Source organism: Lipotes vexillifer, unplaced genomic scaffold (assembly GCF_000442215.2).
Source record: "Lipotes vexillifer unplaced genomic scaffold, Lipotes_vexillifer_v1.1 scaffold575, whole genome shotgun sequence".
Taxonomy (NCBI): Eukaryota; Metazoa; Chordata; class Mammalia; order Artiodactyla; family Lipotidae; genus Lipotes; species Lipotes vexillifer.
Genome location: NW_006780198.1, coordinates 2,816,623 through 2,835,187, shown reverse-complemented (window position 1 = coordinate 2,835,187; position 18,565 = coordinate 2,816,623). Strand labels below are relative to the sequence as shown.

At 40.4% G+C, this 18,565-nt stretch overlaps 1 protein-coding gene across 1 annotated transcript in view; it reads left to right on the top strand.

Annotated features, from left to right (window-relative positions):
* The window catches only part of RERE (arginine-glutamic acid dipeptide repeats), a 259,834-nt gene that overhangs the window by 145,464 nt on the left and 95,805 nt on the right, over positions 1 to 18,565 (top strand). The window lies entirely within an intron of this gene.

The window sequence follows — 18,565 nt, the reverse complement described above, 5'->3', positions numbered from 1 at the left end:
CCTCCTCATCCCCCCCCCCTTTTGGAATGTTATTGATTTCTAATTTAGTTCTGCTGTGGTCAAAGAGTACCCAGTAAGATTTCAGTCTTTTGAAATCTGAGACTTGTTTCTTGGCTCAGCATGTGATTTACCTTGGTGAATGTTCCATGTACACTTGTAATGAACTTATTATGTTCTGCAGTTGTTAGGTGTACTGTTTTATTATTGTCAGTTTCTTTGAGGTGGTTTATATTATCATTCAGATCTTCTCTGTCCTATCTAGTTGTATTGTCAGTTACTCAGAAAGGTGTGTTAAAGTCTTGTGAATTTGGTTATTTCTCCTTGTAGTTCTGTTAGTTTTTGCTTCATATGTATGGAAATTGTATCTTTATCTTTCTCCCTGTAGTGACCCTTTAACATTTTTGGTGTAACCCTTTTTGTGTCTAGTAGTATTCTTTTGTCATGAACTCAGTTTTGTCTAAAATTAGTACAGCTACTCTGGCTTTCTTATGCCTGTTGTCTGCATGTGGTATATCTTCTTCCAGCTTCTTAGTTTGAATCCTGATTTTTACTTTTATTTAAAGTACCTCTCTTGTGTACTTTAAGCTTTTCAGTTGTTTCTTGCTTTTTTATCTAGTCTGGCAAGCTCTACCTTTTGTCTGGAGTGTTTAGTCCATTTTAATGTAGTGCAGATGATTCTCAGGTTGTATAAAACTTGAGCCACATACAGTTTTAATAGCAGAGCTGTCATTGGAGAATCACAGAAGTAGTTAATATATAAATATCTTACTTTCATGGCCACATGATGATACTTTTGATTCAGCAGTGAACTTGCAGACTAGTTAGGTAAACAGTTCTTTGTGTACTCATTCATGTTAAAATGTATTTCTTATCTTTTTACTTCTTACATAAAAAACAGTTTTATACTGATCGCGAGGAAGAAGATGTAATAAATGTGTTGGCCTCTCTTATTGCAAGAGGAAGGTATTCCTTTTTTTTTTTTTTTTTGCAGTACGCGGGCCTCTCACTGTTGTGGCCTCTCCCATTGCAGAGCACAGGCCCCGGACGCGCAGGCTCAGCGGCCATGGCTCACGGGCCCAGCCGCTCCGTGGCATGTGGGATCTTCCCGGACCGAGGCACAAACCCGTGTCCCCTGCATTGGCAGGTGGAATCTCAACCACTGCGCCACCAGGGAAGCCCCAAGAGGAGGGTATTCTTAGTAACCACAGGCCTACTCCTTAATGTGCGTCAGCAAAGATAGGTTTTATTATATTTTACTATTTTAAATTGTGAATACCTGTGAATGCAAAATTGTTTTATTCATAAATTTATGGTATACATATATTAAATAACATTAAAATATGACAAAGCAATGGTGCTATCTCTGGAATATCTTACATAGAAATGTTTCTGTGTGTGCTGTACCAGGTATGTTTCTCCAAATGAAATTTTAATTAGGCTTATTGTACACATTTAGCATATATGTAAATTTTAAGCATAATTGCTATATAACATATAAATGGCCCATATTATTCTAATGGAATTTATTCAGCCATCTTTAAAGGCGTACATTTATTTGGCCTTTTATAAAATAGACCTTTATATTTATGCTTGGAAACTGCCCCAGAGCCCTTTAGTTTGAGACTAGGGTTTTCTGGAAAATATCATGCTGACTTATTTTTCCTAAATTGATACTGGATTTTATTATTTGAGCTCAGGTATCTTTCCCATTTTCTAAATAAAGTTCAAATTCTTTGACTTCTCTTTCTCAGAAACTTATTTGCATTCTTATGTTTACCTTCTCTTGCTAACACTAAACATATACATTTTCACTATGTATAAGTAAAATTTATAATCATGCAGCAAAGATTTCACCTTTGCCCGGACAGTTTTATTCCCTGAAATATGGATGGCTGTTAGACTTTTGGATTAAGCTTTTTGCACATTCAAGAGAGTGTATATGTGTTTGCTTACTTATTTATGCACACCCACATCTCCTTCAACAAAGGATGAAAGGCCTCCAGTAGCTTAATCGTTAGTTTTTATCTCTGATCTATAAATATCACTATTTGTTAACCACTGAGTATTTATCATCTTTGTTTCCTGCGCTATAGCCGATGCCTGGTACAGGGTAGAGAGGACTAAATATTTGTTGAATTGATGGGGTACGTAAATCGGGTCCAAGTCCACATCACATTTGATCAGGCACAACCTGTTGTTGTAGAGTTGGCGTAGCAGAGTATATGTGGGTAAGCCTCTGCTCTAAGGATCATTTTCACCTTCCTCTCTTTCATTCTAAAACATTAAGTCTATAGAATTTCTGTCAGAGATCTTCTATTTGTTCCTTGTAAATGGACTTCACTAAAGCATCTGGCCCTGGATTAGCTTTGCAGTGCTTCGGACTTCAGTGAATGTTAAGTCTGTTCCAGCTCCCAAATAAGACATTGCCAGGAGGCCCTTTTTTTATACTTTGCCTAAGGTATATGATCAGGATTCTTCTGAAATTCATTCCACACTCACACCCTTTGCTTAAATTCTTCTCTTTTTACTATTTCTCCATTAGATTAGTCCCCATTAATTGGTTGTAGGGTGGTGGTTTTTTTGTCTCAGCATTTTGGTTGGAAAGAGTAATAGTTGATAATGCTATATGATTTCTTTTTATGGAAATCCAGTAATTACAAGAACACCTTATTTAAATCAGTCTTGACAAGCACCTTTGCTAGGGTTTTATTTATGTTGTAACAGGATATTGGACTCTACCTCATATTATATTGTTAATGATAGTAGAAGTGAAATTGCTGAAAGAGACCGTGTAGTGAAGTTTTTTGGTGTAACCATGACCTTTACAACTGATTATCAGCATAATAATAGACAAATTTGAGTTTTTATTTATTGTGCTTTGACCAGTTAGAAATATTTTGAACTTTTGTTCTGAAAATTTTTTGTTTTAGAAATTTACCCATGTGGTTCCCTTTGGGCTGAGAACTTCAGACATTCACTTCTGTTCAAAAGTTACACGAAACAACACTTCTCACACAAATTATATGACTTAATTCATTTTATCTTGTTTGAAGATGACTTTTTTTTTTTTTTTTTTGTGGTACGCGGACCTCTCACTGTTGTGGCCTCTCCCGTTGCAGAGCACAGGCTCCGGACGCGCAGGCTCAGCGGCCATGGCTCACGGGCCCAGCCGCTCCGCGGCATGTGGGATCTTCCCGGACCGGGGCACGAACCCATGTCCCCTGCATCGGCAGGCGGACTCTCAACCACTGCGCCACCAGGGAAGCCCTGAAGATGACTTTTTAAATTTAATACTTTCATATTTTATTCGTTTTTAGAGAATCTGTAGCTTTTACTTAAAGTTGACTTTGTGCCTCTGTTCTTTCCCCTAAATATAACAGAGAGCATTATCAAAGGTTCTCAGGGGTGGGTGAGGAGATAAAGGCCATTTACATTATCAACCTCTGGGAATGGCATCTTCATTACTTATTGTAGTAGTGATTTTATTTTTGATAATTTTTTTAACACAGAAGTCTGGCTGTAAGTTCTTCTGGTCTGTTGTGTTCCCGATTCAGCTCATCACAGTTGTGGCCCCACTTTGCTTTTCAGTGTGAACCACTCACAAGTTTCTTCAGCCATTTCTTTCTTTTATCTCTTTTTAATATAATAGTTTTATTGAAATATAATTCATGTACTATATATTTCACGTATTTAAAGTGTACAATTTAATGGCTTTCAGTATATTCAGATTTGTGTTAACTACCACCACGATCAATTTTTGAACATTTCAACCCCCAAGGAAACCTGTGCTCATTAGTCACTCCCCATCTCGCATCTCTCCTCACCCCACCCAGGCAGCCATTATTATATTATTATTATATTCTGCCTTCCATGTCTTATGGATTCCCCTGTTGTGAACATTTCATTTAAGTGGAATTGTGCAATATGTGGTCTTTTGTAACTGGTTTCTTTCACTGAGGGTAATGTTTCCAATATTCATCCATGGTGTAGTTTTTATATGTGTGTGTGTGTGTGTGTGTGTGTGTGTGTGTGTGTGTGTGTGTGTGTGTGTGTAACCATTTTTATGTATAACCATTTTATATCTCTTCCTGGTCAGCTTTGTCTATCTGTATGTCTTAAAATGCGACACCTGCACTAAAGCAACGCTTGTCAGATTTGATCAGCATATGGTGTCAAGGAGTTAACTTCAGTTGTCCCAAAAGCTCACCTCAGTGCAGTCCAAGCCTTCATGAATGTGCACATCACATTCATTTTTTTCTTGTGTTTTGTCTTTGTCCTGTTTTGTTTCATTTTTCTTCGCCTTTTTGCCTTTCCTAAGCCATTTATCTCCCGCTCTCAGCTTTTTGACTGAATTTTCAGCCAGGCAGGGGACTTTAAATTTATCACTGTTATTTTCATTTTATTAGGTATCAACTATTGGTCAGTTGCCTGATGTCATTAATAACAACAACAATATTAATAATCGTAACAAAATTTAAATGTATTTGTTGGTTGAGTGCTTATATGTTAGGCAGAAGTTTTAAGTGCTTTTTATGAATGAATTTATTTCATCTTTATAACAATTCTGTGAAAAAAGTACGGTTATCACCTGCAGATTAATAGCCGCACTCTGTCATATTTATATACACATAATAATTTAAACTTGAGAGTAGTCTAGAATTGAGGCCAGTGCCTTACAACAGTCCTCTTGAAATGTCCATTGAATCTGCAGTTTGGGGGATTTGCCATTCAGCAAGTTAAAAACCCTTCATGCTGCAGCCTGGCTGTGTATCTCCATCCTTCCTCCTAGGCTCTCAGCAGGGATGGATGAGTGTGATTCAGCTTTTACTTTTGTTTGGCAAAAGTTAGAAAGTTCCTTTGCTAATTTAAGAAATTTCTTTCTCATAAGATTTTTTTCCAAGCTAAATACTGGTAAAATATTTTGAGGTTTACATGGTGTTTTGAAAACTGTCTACTTAACATCAATCAGTTGGAATTTTAACATCTGTGAATCTATATTAAGCATTAATACCAACATAATAAGTATTTAGCAAGTCAGGATAAAAGCCCTTAGCCTTTTTACATCGAAGAAGAGGCTTTAATAAAATCATTCATTCATTTATTTGTTCAGTAATGAACGTGATGGAGTCCCTGCTCTTTGCAAAACCCTAATGGGAGAGCATTTGCTGAAAGTGTTGAAATCTAAGTAAGTGTTTAAATCTTAGAACAACGTGGGCCCATGAGTTTTGAAAAGGCTCACATATGAACAAAACTTCTTAAATGTACTGTAGAATATTAAAATTTATATTTGTCCTAGTATGTGTGTTTCTTATACTAGTTTGAAGTATATTTCAGAATACTTTTTTTTTTTTTTTATAGCTCTCCTAGATAAATTTTTTTACCCCCAAAGTTTGAAGGTCAGTGTATTAGTTTCCTGTGGCTACTGTAACAAATTACCACAAACTTGGCGACTTAAAACAACAGGTTTTATTCTTTCCTGGTTCTGGAGGCCGGACGTTAGAAACCAGCCTGTCAGTGGGGCCATGTTCCCTCCGTGTCCACAGGGGGGAGTCATTCTTTGCCTCCTTCAGCGCTGACTAGCTCCCCTCCCTTATGCCACGTCTTCCTCTGCTTGTCTTCCCACTGCCATCTTCTCTTTGTGTCTGTGTCTTCTCTGTTCCGTGTTCCCCACTGCCTGTCTTTCATAAGGATGCTGGTCACTGGGTATAGGGCCCGCCTGGGTCATCTAGAATTGTCTCCTCATCTTAAAATCCTTAACTTAATCACCATCACGTCTGTAAAGACCCTTTTTTTCAAACGCGGTCACAATCACATGTTCCAGGGGTTTGATGTGGATATCTTCTGGTGGTCACTTTTTAGCCTGCCACGGTTGGATTTTACTGTTACACAAAATGTTACTAAGATAAATTATAGTACTTATTTTTAATTTTTTGTAATAGTTTATTTTTACTTCCTTTCCTTTTCTGTCAGTTACAGTTTACTTAGATTGTGGACTTTATAATATTGAGAGTATAAAAATAGTCTAGTAGTGACTGTGATACTTCTGTAACATTTGAGGACATTTGATTTATAAAATACTGTCATATTTGTATTGGCATAAAGTATAGTGTATTTGGCTTTCTTGGTACAAAGAACATTTACTTAAATAACAGAATTGTCGTGTATAACCACCATATTGACTGATTTATTCTGACCTGTCAGGTTGCTGAGTATTTCTTCCTTGGCTCCGCCCTAGATGGACCCAGCCTGCCCCAGTCGAGTCAGAGGGCACCTGCCCCTCAGGGCCCCTCGGGGGCAAGGTCTCCTGCTGCTTGTAGGTCCGATCTCTGAGGTGGCCTGGGGTCAGCCCTGGCTACCTTTGAAGCTATTGCTCTTTTAAGTCTCTGCCATCTGTTCCATTTCCTGTCCTGCAGCGCTGCCCCGACCAGCTCTCTTCTCCAGGAGACGGATTATTCCGCCATGGCCGGTCACTTTCTGGGCTTCTTATTAAATCACTACACCGACTGCCCACGCTTGCCCTTCTTGCTGCCCTGTGTGTTGCTTGGCCCGCCTTCTCCCTGCCCGTAGGATTGGTTGGGTGTGTATTCCAGCTTCCTCACGTACTTTGAAGTACTGCTTATTCGGGGATTTGGGGGAAAGTTGGCTCTTAACCTTCCTCCATTCTGCCCCCCCCCCCCCATGTCACGAATGAGCTGTAAGTTTTCACGTGTCTCAAATCAAGTCTACCTTTACTTGATGCCTCTGAGTCATCATTATTGGTGGCCATCACACAAAATTGTGTGCGACTGTGGAGAGTTTCAGATCTTTGGTTTGCATATTGTTGGGTGGGCCAAAAGGTTCATTTGGTTTTTTCCATAAGATGACTCTAGTAGCACTTAGTTGTCTTTAACTTCATTCAAAACAATTTTGTTAGATCGTATGTGATAGCTGTCATATTAGTGTGCATTTAAAGAAAGACTTATCAAAATTGGTGAATTTTTGTGTAGCCATTTTAATATTGAAGATGGAAGAAAAAAGCAACATTTTTGGCATATTATTCTTTATTATTTCAAGAAAGGTAAAAAACGCAACCCAAACGCAAAAAATGATTTGTGCAGTGTATGGAGAAGGTGCTGTGACTGATCGAACGTGTCAAAAGTGGTTTGCAAAGTTTCGTGCTGGACGATACCCAGTGGTCAGGTAGACCAGTTGAAGTTGATAGTGATCAAATCTAGACGTTAATTGAGAATAATCAATGTTATACAACGTGGGAGATAGCCGACATACTCAAAATCAAGCACTGAACGTCGTTTGCACCAGCTTGATTATGTTAATCACTTTGATGTTTGGGTTCCACGTGAGTTAAGCGAGAAAAACCTTCTTGACCATATTTCCGCATGCCATTCTCTACCTAAATGTAATGAAAACGTTCCATTTTTAAAACAAATTGTGATGGGCAATGAAAAGTGGATACTGTGCAATAATGTGGAATGGAAGAGATTGTGGGGCAAGTGAAATGAACCACCACCACCAGCCACACCAAAGGCTGGTCTTCATGCAAAGAAGGTGATGTGTATATGGTGGGATTGGAAGGGAGTCCTCTATTATGAGCTCCTTCCGGAAAACCAAACGATCAATTCCAACAAGTCTTGCTCCCAGTTAGATCAACTGAAAGCAGCACTTGACGAAAGCTTCCAGAATGAGTCAACAGAAAACACATAATCTTCCATCAGGATAACACAAGACCTTGTGTTTCTTTGATGACCAGGCAAAAGCTGTTACACCTTGTCTGGGAAGTTCTGATTCATCCGCCGTATTCACCGGACATTGCACCTTCGGATTTCCACTTATTCCGGTCTTTACAAAACATTTCAGTTCCCTGGAAGACTGTAAAAGGCACCTGGAACAGTTCTTTGCTCAAAAAGATAAAACGTCTTGGGAAGATGGAATTATGAAGATGCCTGAAAAATGGCAGAAGGTCGTGGAACAGAAGGGTGAATATGTTGTTCAATAAAGTTCTTGGTGAAAATGAAGAATGTGTCTTTTATGTGTACTTAAAAAGCAAAGGCACTTTTTGGCCAACCCAATAGTTTGCCAAGTTTTGGAGTCTTCTGCAGTGAGGCTCTCTTGCGCCACTGCTCTGTGTTAAAATCACACAGTCTCTCTCATTTGTTCTTTCAGACCTGTTGTTTGACTGGGAAATCCAGAACTGGTGAGGAAGCCAGACAGCTAAGGTTCAGGGTGAGGGCTTCGAGGTTCTCCAGGGACATTGCTGGAGGGGCACTATCGTGGTTGCCCAGAGCCTTTTTGCTTATTTTTTAGTCACTAGCTTTGTTCTTTTTTTTTTTTTTTTTTGCGGTACGCGGGCCTCTCACTGTTGCGGCCTCTCCCGCTGCGGAGCGCAGGCTCCAGACACGCAGGCTCAGCGGCCATGGCTTACGGGCCCAGCCGCTCCGCGGCATGTGGGATCCTCCCAGACCGGGGCACGAACCCGTGTCCCCCGCATCGGCAGGCGGACTCTCAACCACTGCGCCACCAGGGAAGCCCTAGCTTTGTTCTTTGAGGTTTCTAGATAAAAGAGCAGTCACTCAGAAATTTTCCCAACTCAATAATCTCACATGCTTTGGTGTATGCCTCTTTGATTTTCTTTGTTCCATTACTTTATCGTTGCAACCAAAAAAAGCATATGTGTACTATTGTTTACACAGCCTTAAAATTACTCTTCAAAAATCACCAAGGTTAAGGTTGTTGAGCCCTGTGGGTTGGAAGCAGTCATTTCTGCACCTAAATTCTACTGAGTAGGTATTACAGCACTTTATGTAAATGCTTTTCCCTTAATACTGATGCAACTGATCTTGAGGTTGTTTTTGTTTATTTATGTTAAAAAAAATGAACTGTTTGAAGGAATCTGGTTAAAATTGACCCATAGCTGACCTTTCACATGTACTTTCTAGTTCAGTTTAGCATTTATGAATGGGTTCGCTAATACCTACGTGAGAGGGATAGAACAGTGTTTTTTCTGTCACCCTCTAGGTTAGAGCCTTACTTATTGTTTTTCTGTTTTCAAGGCTGTGAAGATTCTAGAAGTAAGTGAAAAAAAGTTTTAATTTCCACTGTGGCCCTGAACAGTTTCTACTTGTAAGCTGAAACAGGTCTTTCGAAACTGACAAATAATTATGATTCCTGAATCTGCCAGTAGTTTTCTCGTTGTGGCCAGAGTTACACTCATTCTGTATCATTAAGCTGAATCTTGTCATTAGTGGATTTGTCTGCTGAGTCCTAAGGAGTCAACCTCCCTTTAGATACACTGGGCTGGCAGCTTAGACCCACGGCAGCCTAGGGTTCTTTATGTACGGTGCCTGGACTCACACACAGAAAGCAGGAGGAAAGATTTTGTTTCTGAGAAGCGAGGTTATATGCATGTTAACTGTGTAGATGCTTAACTATGCATAATGTCATTTAAAGACCTGTGGCATAAACTATTGGAGCTTTCACAGAGGCCTGAAAATTAACACTAACCTTAATCCCTAAGGTGTAAGTGAAGCCTCTGCAGCAGCTAGTCAGTGTTTGGCCTGGGCAGTTTGGCTATATTGTTCAGTGGCTATATTGTTTGTTTATTTTTCTAAAGGAGTGTATAATATTCTTTCCATTTGTTTTTTAAGACTATTTAGAATTTCACCTTTAAGAAACGTCTATAAAGAGAAAGAATGTTAAAAACTGGGAAGTTCCGAAAAAGACCTTCTTCAGCCCCTCTGTTACAGATGAAGAATCCAGGGCCCACAGTGCTGCACAGAGCAGGGGCCTCCAGGCCCTTTGGCCAGGCTGCTGCTCCTCCAGTGCAGCCTGGTAACTCGCTCCTGAGATTCTCGGCAGTCACCAGTTTCTCTGTTATTTCCCTTCTGAATCCTGTCTGTCATCCTGTGTTGTCAGTACTGTAGAGTAAAGTTCATTCCTGTGGCGCTCTAAAGCTGATTCACTTTCCTTACTGCCAGTGCTATTTCCCGTGACGGTCATCCCGTCCCATCCCTTTTTATTTTATTTAATTTAATTAATTAATTAATTTATTTTTTGCGGTACGCGGGCCTCTCACTGCTGTGGCCTCTCCCGTTGTGGAGCACAGGCTCCGGACACGCAGGCACAGCGGCCATGGCTCACGGGCCCAGCCGCCCCGCGGCATGTGGGATCTTCCCGGACCGGGGCACGAGCCCGTGTCCCCTGCATCGGCAGGCGGACTCTCAACCACTGTGCCACCAGGGAAACCCCCACCCCTTTTTAGTCGGCTCTCCTTAATGGAATATTTCCTTCTCCAGGAGTCATGCTCAGTGATTACCACGTACCTTATTTCATCCTAAACAGTCCTTCAAAATAGGTTCTGTATTCTTCCTTTCTGCAGCCAAGAATACTGAGGTTTAGAAAAATATTTAACTTGTTTTCTGTCACACAGCTGGTGGCAGAACAAGTGTTTGAATCAAAGCCAGGAACCCTGTCCTGTTGAGATTTCACCTCTGCGAAACTCCCAAACCTGTGTCTTTGGCCCAGGAACTCTTCAGCTTCTCCTTTCCAGGTGTTTGTGTTCATAAAGACAGTAGGCAGATGGTCAGAAATGGCCAAGACGTTCAGAGTTTGGTTTGTTCTGTATTTTAAAAACATACTGCCCTCAGCTGAAGTGCCAGCATTTGGTGTTTACTTTCTAATCACCTTGTGGTTGAGGCTCCTGTTCTGTGTGTTTAAAATACCTTCAAACACTGTAGCCAGGAGATGGTGACCTGTTAATTTCTGGTTACAATATTGTGCGAGAATTAACGGTGAATGAGAAATGATACAATGCTGTATCAGCCACGGGAAACTCGGTTAAAAGTGCAGGTTATCTAGACATAGTACTGCCTACTTTTACGTGCTCCTAGAGCGGTGTTTTTAATTTGGTTGTTGCCCTTCATTAAGTGTAGGCACGGTTAATCATATTACTCTGTTGATTTTTCACGTCTGCTCTGTGGAGTCGTCTTGGTTTTTCAGCAGAGCAGATATCACCGCAGTCACTGACACTTTTGTGTTTTTATCATACATTTATTTCATTATTTTGTTTATGTGTGTGTGTGTTTCCTCTTCTCTGAGCTGCTCGTTTCCTCCTCCTGCCTACCCACCCCGCCCCAGGTTAAGAAAAAACCTTGAGCTTGCTGTCTCCCTGTGGCTGGAGGAGCCCCCGAGCCCATTGCTCCCACCAGATCGCCGGTTCTAAGCTGCTCCAGTGGAGGTGTTTGGGGCAGGGGCTGAGTCTCAGACTTCCTAGAAATTGGGCTTATGTTAGAATCCCCGCTATGCTGCTTTCTAGAGAAGTGGCCCCGAGCAAGACCCTGAACCTCTCAGTTTTGTTTCCTCATTTTTAGTACTCTTGCCACAAGAGTGGTGTGAGGGATGATGAAATCATAATGACCTAGTAAGTTCCTAGTACATGCAATACTCAAGAAATGTTGGTTCCCCCCTCCCTTCTCCTTTGTGACCCCGGGGTCTGGCATGATTCCTGGAACACTGTACTTATTCAGAGAGTGTTGGAGGGGGAGGGTTGGTCCAGCGACAATGTATTTCCTTCTGAAAATTAACTGAATCTTTCCCTCAGCCCTTACTCTCAGCAGTTAAATTCTGTCTTAACCATGATCTCTAAAATGTATGCCCATAGGAGTATTTAGAGAAATTTAACTTCTCCAGTGCTTAAATAGCATTATTTGGAGTGACAGTAGCCAAACAAAAATAATACATTGTGCTTTTAGTCTTAACTCTGGTTTTTAAATGTATACATGTATCATATTTTGAGCTTGGTACTAGGTCATTGGTGATGGAGGAATGATTGAAAATATACAGGCATTTGTGAATTACAGATTATGATAAAAAACTTTTTAAGTTGTGTCTTAGATTTCAGCAAGATTTCTCTCATGTTAGTGAGAAATAATTGAAATAATTAAAACTACATGAAGGATTTTAAGAACTTTTCCAAATTCCACTTTTTTTCCCCTAAGTTATTTTGGCAGTTTATTGTAAATAGTGTATTTTGCAGAGCAAAAGACTTTGAAATCTAATATTATCTTTAATGGACTGCAATTATTTAATATTTAGCATGAATGCAATCTAACTCAGGTAGGCTTTTTCTACAGTTATTATAAGGACTGTAATTGCAAAAGGATACTTTAGTGTAGTAGAAGCTTCCAGATGCAATGCCATTTGATCTAAAAAGGTCACAGTAAAAGGGACATTTAAGTTAAGTTATAAATTACAATTGAAGAACAATATTTTGATGTGTGAGACCAGGGATGACAGAGCAGGAGGTGTAATTCATGGGTTCATTATAGAACAGAGGTGCCTGACAGCTGAGCCGTGCCAAGAGGAAAATTTATTTGCAACATCACGCAGACAGAAAATGGCAGCTCAGATGAAAAGCCTGAGTAGAAACTTGAAACCTTGTGGTAATACGTGGAGTTTATGCTAATAAGACTGCCCCAGATCCAGCGATGTTTAATGATTGCTGTAATATAAATGAGGTGTTCGGACATGTGCACATTTTCAATCTTATTTAAATTAAGACCTCGTCCTTGCTCTGTAAAATAACACACTTTATAACCATGCATTAAGGTTGATTCTCTCACCTCCCTGTCCAATATACAGATTTGCTGAAATTTCAGAATTGTTTAGGCAGGAGAGTTAAAGCTTGAAACAAGAATTCCATCCATGGCAGCTTTGAGAAAGGATATAATTTAATGTTTATAGCAGTCCATGAGAAGTTCAATCATGAGTTAATTAAACTGTAGGCAGTCATTAAGTATTATTTATTCTTTCGAGAAGCTTGCCAATAAAGCACTTATATATATTAAATTACAGAAAGTAATAAGCAGGGGATGATTTGTCAGGCTGAGTGAGAGTAGCAGGTTTAACTTGGGCAGTTTTGCAGAAATGTGTTTTTCTTCTTGTGGCCTGACCCTTTCTTCCTGCTAATCACAGAGAGGTCAGGGGCTGTCACAGGACACTTGAGGCTACATAGTCCCCAGCACGGTGGGTACCTTGAACGTCCGGGTGTTTGAAGAGTCTCGGGTAAGAGCCGTGTTCCTAAAACATTACTCCCCGTGATGATACCGCTGGACAGTTTATGGTTGTTTGGCATTTCGGGGTATCTTGTCACAGTGTCTCATTTCTGGCTTTTCATGGTCCTTTGGCACATCTGAGGGCTGGTGTCGTCAGGCCCATTTGACAGACGAAAACCTCAACTCAGCTGGTTTGTGACGAAGCTGCTTAATAGGAATCTATCCCCCGGCGCAGGCTCTGAGCTGTGTTCTCGAGGCTACAGAAGGCCTTGACTGTGGAGCGGTTCGTGCAGAGGGGGCTGCTGAGCACCTGGAATCTTTGGGTCATTGAGATTTTTGTGCAACAGCCAGCTGTGTCCAGTTACAGAGGGCGCTGGTGTCTTTGGCTCTGTGTGATTCAGTGTTGCAGTTTCTTTGTCGAGCAGAACCAAACTAGGAGTTTGTTACACAGAAGCTGCCATTGTTTTCAGAACCATCCCCCTCGCCCCCCCCACGCCCCCCGGCCCCGGACCAGGTCCACCCTGCTGGTATACTTGGGCCATCTTAGGCGGAACCGTGTGTAGTAGCATTCGGAGTTGCTCAGGAACTCTTTGTGGAATGAATGGAAGGAAGGCAGAGAATGTGGTGGGAGCTGCCTGCCTCCAGGGCTGGGACGTCCCACTGGGTCTCAGGGCACCAGAAGGCATGGCTGAGGCGGGTGGACACCTAAGGGGGTTGAGGCACCCTGGACTCCTTCACAATGAACAAACCAAAATCGAAGGGAAGAGCGCAACCTGAGGATTCTGTGGAGTAAGTGTGGGGAACCAGGTGCCGGGCTGCTGGAAGACAGCAAAGCAGGGGTAGTTCCACCATGGAGTCACTTTTAGAGGGCTAGTGAATTGGTGAAAAATCACCATTTTGTTATCAGATCCCCCAGATACTGACCCGTGGTTTAGGGGAAGATGGCTTTTACTTGTGCATAAGTGCAGACTTGCAGTTCGGTGATGTGGAAGCGGCAGATTTACAAGTGCATGCTTCCCTGATCATCGAATTAAACACACACACGTGCACGCACGCATGCACATGCACACACAGGCCCTGTGATGATGAATTTGAAAACGGTGGTTTCTGCGGAATGGCTTCCTGCTTTAGTGGCTGGCAGGTAGTGGTGATAGTGTAAGATCTAAGTTCTCTTACCAGTAGCTTGTGAAGTTTGGAAGCTGATTGAGTAAAGATGCTATATCTTGGTCCCTGCTTTTTGCAGTGATCTTTACCCAGTAGCTCCAAAATGGTACATTTCTCTATACATTAAAATTGCATTTAATCCCAGATTTTCCCAGCCGGGCTTGGCTGCAAAATGGACAGAAAGGTTTACTTATCTTGTTTTAATTGCTCTTCTAAGACTACAAAGTGAAGCTGTAAGACATTTGAGGGTCTCCATTGCAATTCCTTTGAAAAATCTTCTCTGGGGTAACGGTAGAAAATCTTATTCACCATGAAGAACCTTTTACCTTAGCAATATTGGGAAGCCTGCACTGAATTTCCTATATTGATGTATCTGTGTGATTGTAATCAGGTGTTTAAAATTTGAAACGCACATGTTTTTCACTGGTTGAGATCATCCCAATTCTTCAGAGCTTGACATGGTATTAGAGGGGGATATTTTCAGTGACAATTTTTAGAGATTTGAGATAGCCAGTATTTTGGTAAACTTACCAACTCTAATAATTTACATGAGGAATACAGTTGAAACAATCAGTTAAGCTCTAGCTCAAACATTATTTTGGCCCCAGTCTGAAGAAAGAAAATCTTCATAATCATCTAGAAAACAAACCCTTTTAAAGAAGTGCTTTCTTGTGCATGATATGATATGTTAAGGAAGGAGGTGGAACCCAACAACTCAACCCGTTAGGACCCTAGAGTTTGGATGTGACATTTAGATAGATGTGTCACACTAGAACAGTACTTTAAACTGATTCTCAGGCCAACATTTCTGAGGTTCGTCACCTGTGTTACTCCCAGCTCTATTCATCCCTAGCGCCCCGAATAGTGTCTGGCACAGTTTAGCTCTCTATAAATATTTGTGGAAGGAATGAAGGATATCCTGAACTCCTAGGAGTTTTCCCAAACTGCTCGAATGATAATCAACAAAAGAAGCAATATGGGCTGTAACAACTATTAATATGTTAGAAATATATCTTCAGTAAATGTAATTGAAGTATTTCTTTAAAGACGTAAAGCTCTCAGAATTTCTCAGACAAGATTCCTGGAAAGTGGGAGTAAGTGTTTGTACCATTAAGAAGGCAACTGTTTAGAAAGGTTCCTTTGGGTTTCCTGGGAAGGGGGTGTGCCAGAGCAGAACTTCGTACTGGCGTTTATGAATTATCGATAACAGCACGGTAACATCCTAACTTCGTTTGTTCAGTCAGTATTTGTCACTGTTGGCAAATAATCCCACACCTTTTACTTTTCAAATCTGTTTTTGTATAGGGGTGAGAGAGGTAGACGCTCTGGATATTTATGGAGTCCATAGCACGGAAAGGTCAGGAAGAGGAATATTTTAAGAGGACAGGCTGACAGTGGATCAAATGAGAGGAGGGAATTACCCATTACTTAGGTTGCCCCATACATTGCAACAGCTTTTTCAGGGGAAAGTATGATCTGAAATAAAGGTTTGTAAAGGAAGTGTGAATGCTGGGATATGTTCTGGGGAAACGTCTTTCTCTACTAAGCACCTCACTAGAAATTTGACTGGGGGCATCGTGCAAGCAGGAGCTAGCCCTCTTCAGTAAACCAAACGACCACAAGTTCAGCAAGTCACCCAAAACATTTCTTTCAGCTCATTTAAAAGCTCTCCTTGGTTCACCAAAAGGCAGGAATGTCATAGGGATTAATGACTTAACTTCATTCACTTGTTCACATTTGGAATGAGCCTTATGTTCTTGTGGGTAATTTCCTGTTATCAGCCATATAAGACTTACATTTTTTTCTGTGTCCTGTACCAGAGTTGTAATCAAATTTCATTAATTATTAACGTGAGTAATTATGTGAAACATAAGTGGCTTAGTTTATAGTTTCACAATTTTGTTTTCTGTCTCTGAAAAGGCTACTCTCTAATCTAGAAAATTAATGAAAATTGAGTAGAGACTGCTTCCTTCATTTTTTTTCTCTTTCCTTTTAAAAATAAATAGCTAACATTCATTTAGCATACTATGTGCCAGGTACCGTTCTAAGCAATTTTACATGTATTTTCTAATGTTGTCCTCACAATAGCCCTAAGAGGTAGATGTTATTATTATACTCATTTTAAAAGATGACAAAATTGAGGACCAAAGAGGATAAGTAATTTGCCCAAGGTCACACACCTAGTAAGTAGTAGAGCTAGAATTCAGATCCATGTAATCTGGCTCCAAAGTCCATAGTTTTTCATCACTCTCCTTATAATTACCCCATTTACTATAATGACCTCTTATAAAATGTCGTTAATTTGCCATGAGCTTTTTATTAAGAATTTATGATTTGATCAACTTGAATTGATTTCAAAGTGTCACTAACGTGTGCTTTTTAAAAAAATTAAATAGCCGTATAATTTTTCCTTTTATTCAGTTCTGACTCATGCTGTTAAGCTCTCATTACAGATCCTCATTATATTATAGAACTTGGCAAATACCTGCTTGTTCTGGGTATCAGGCGAAGTATGAAATGCTAACTTTATTTTTATTTTATAAACTTCTGAAAGGAGGCCAAATTGGACGGTTTTCAAACATTTGCACATTCTAGTATTTTAGTATAGTATTTTGTTTATTTAGTATAATATTTATATGTACTATTTTATTTTTAAAATAGTCTAATGATGAATGTCATAAAAATATATAAGTTAGGGCTTCCCTGGTGGCACAGTGGTTGAGGGTCCACCTGCCGATGCAGGGGGCACAGGTTTGTGCCCTGGTCCAGGAGAAGCCCATGTACCGCGGGGGGGAAAAAAAAAAATATATATATATATATATAATATATATAAGTTAGTATCTGGCATTCATATGCATTACATACACCCCATACAAATAACACTCGCCCACACCCACACTCTATCACCCCCAAAAGCAGGATTCAGCATTGATCATTGTTATAGGTGTTTCGTTTTGTTTTAAGGTAGTTGACTTAATAATTAACTTGTAGCCTGTACTTCCTTGGATAGTCTGGACTTAAACTGGGGTCCTGTAAAGTGGGAGACTAACTCGGGAAATTTTAATTTTTAATAACTTTGTTTTGCTGAACGAGCAATGAAAATGGGTATTTGTGATAATCCCTTCCAATAGTAGTTAAATGATTAGAAGAGAGACTTGATGTGTATGTCTTAAACTTTTATTTATTTGTTTATTCATCCATCCATCCATCCATACAAACAAATATTTATCACAGGCTTACTATATGCCCAGCCCTGGGACTACAGCAGTTGCCAGGAAGGCAGTCTGTAGGTTCTCCTTGAAAGTCTTCTGTTAAGGAGGGGAACACAGGGCTCTCTGCTTCAGTTGAGTCTGTAGCTCCTGGCCTACACCTAGGTGATAGTAATTGCTATAACCTGCTAGAACTTTTTATCTTGTATGTGTTGTATCCCCACAGCACATCCCCACTAGTTTGTGAGTTTCTGGGAATAAAAACTGTGACTTACCAGTTAATAAGGTTTGTACTGTATTTGTACTGGGGATTCAGCAAAAGCTGGTGAATTGTTCAAATAAGGGATTGAAGTACTGGTGAGAAGATCAGAATGTCCATTGCATGAGGGCATTTTTGTCCACTGCTGTATATCCCCAGGGTCTGCTATGTGGCCTGGAACATAATAGGTACTCAGCCAACATCAGGCTTAATGAATTTGAAGACACTGAGATTTAGATTTGGGTTGAGTCTACCTAAGGACAATAGTTGAAGGCCTTTATTAACTTAAGAAGTATTTCTGTGTATCACCTTATGCTACAGACTGTGTTAGGTACTGGAGATACAGGTCTTAGCCAAAACAGGTGCTTGTGTCAGAGAAATAGATTTGTAAAGGAACGGCAGATTTCCAGTGAGAAATTTGGAGGGACAGCCGTAGTTTGGGGAGGTCGACTGAGCAAGTGGATTTTTCTACCTGCTACTTCTCTTCATTGTCTGCTGGTTGAGACTTAGGAACCAGAGGTGGAGAGGGTCACAGGAGCCAAGGCAGGCATATCTTTGCAAGATAGAGAGGGTTCAGGGGTGCCAGGCACTGCCTAGGGTTGAAAAGGATATAGAGTGAAAAAAAAGTTCAATAGCTTTGACCAGAGAGAAGTCTGTTCCTAAAACGACCATGTAGATAAACCAGCGTCTTCATGTATATGTACTGAAAAGTTAGTATACTGTTACATAATTAGGTACTTGAAATTTTTCTTAGTGAAATTACTACAGTTGAAAGACAAGAAATGCTAATGGGATAGAACATGATCTAGTTTGTCTTTAGGTCGCTTTGGGGAAAATGGGACAAGAGTAGAGGTCACGCTGGCTGGGGTTGAGTCTTGCCCGCCCCG